This window comes from Heterodontus francisci, unplaced genomic scaffold (assembly GCF_036365525.1).
Source record: "Heterodontus francisci isolate sHetFra1 unplaced genomic scaffold, sHetFra1.hap1 HAP1_SCAFFOLD_59, whole genome shotgun sequence".
Classification (NCBI taxonomy): Eukaryota; Metazoa; Chordata; class Chondrichthyes; order Heterodontiformes; family Heterodontidae; genus Heterodontus; species Heterodontus francisci.
This window is the reverse complement of record NW_027140758.1, coordinates 5,108,710-5,109,733: the sequence shown is the minus strand read 5'-3', so window position 1 is coordinate 5,109,733 and position 1,024 is coordinate 5,108,710. Positions and strand designations below refer to the sequence as shown.

Below are 1,024 nucleotides of genomic sequence, written 5' to 3'. Positions count from 1 at the left end.
ACATTAAGCAGCTGCTCACCCAGACCCCACTCTCATCAACACTGAACATTTTTACTGAGACCCTTCAAATTCTGTTTATAAAAGGCCGCAAAGATCAAAGTTCACACAGTTGTATTAAATACAACAAAGTTTAATATCTTCTCACCGTTTCTCGGTAACCACATGAGACATAGGTTTTCTTATTTGGTTCCTTTGATTTTTCTTGTTCCTGACTGACAAATATTCCAAACCTCAGATAAACCCTCCCACTTGCGTCATGTCCCAGTCTCGGTTAAAAGCAACACATAATGACACAAACACTCTCCTTCAGTGAGATGAATATCAAGCTGTTTTCCAGGTTGAATGTTACTGTGAACAAATTTATGTCAAAGAAGTTACGTTTGATGGATCAGCACTGAAATTCTGTCGAAGGAGGAACAGCCATTCCAAACTCAAATCCTTCACAAAGGCTGTTTTTTTGTGATTGAAATTCATCAAGTATTTTGAATTAAAGTTAACAAGACACAGATGTCAATATAGATTATGAAACTTTTCAAGCATGTTGCTACTGTGAAATGAGACTCTGCTGGGAGTTGAATCCAGGATCTCCTGTTTATTAGGCAGGTGCTTTAACCAACTAAGCTACAGAGCCAGATCACAAATGCATGAGTAATTGAAATCAGAGGAAGGCCTTGTAGATAGTGGGCAGGCTTTGGCGAGTCAAGAGCTGAGTTCGTCACGGCAGTATTCTCAGCCTCTGACTCGCTCTTGTAGTTGTAGCTGTAGTTGTAATTGTAATAGGCAACCGTCCGTCTCGGAAGACGATGGGCTACACCCGGGGTGTACGTCACCTCTGTATGAAACATCGTTTGTTGTGGCTGTCGAGGATGACCCGTGAGTGACAATCCCTTCCGCAGCTGGTACAGATGAATGTCATTGGCCCGAGGTCGACTGATAATTTTTCCTTCCTCTGAGCTCTCTTTCCCACCATCTGGTCATTTCTTTTGTCCTCTGCTTTTCCCATGGTCTTCCTGAATGCCTTTCT

General features: G+C 42.2%; 1 non-coding gene across 1 annotated transcript; it reads right to left on the bottom strand.

Annotated features, from left to right (window-relative positions):
• Positions 1-557: 557 nt before the first annotated feature.
• Positions 558-631, bottom strand: trnai-aau (transfer RNA isoleucine (anticodon AAU)). The gene has a single exon. It is a non-coding gene; the product is annotated as a tRNA-Ile (tRNA).
• Between the last annotated feature and the right edge of the window lie 393 nt (positions 632-1,024).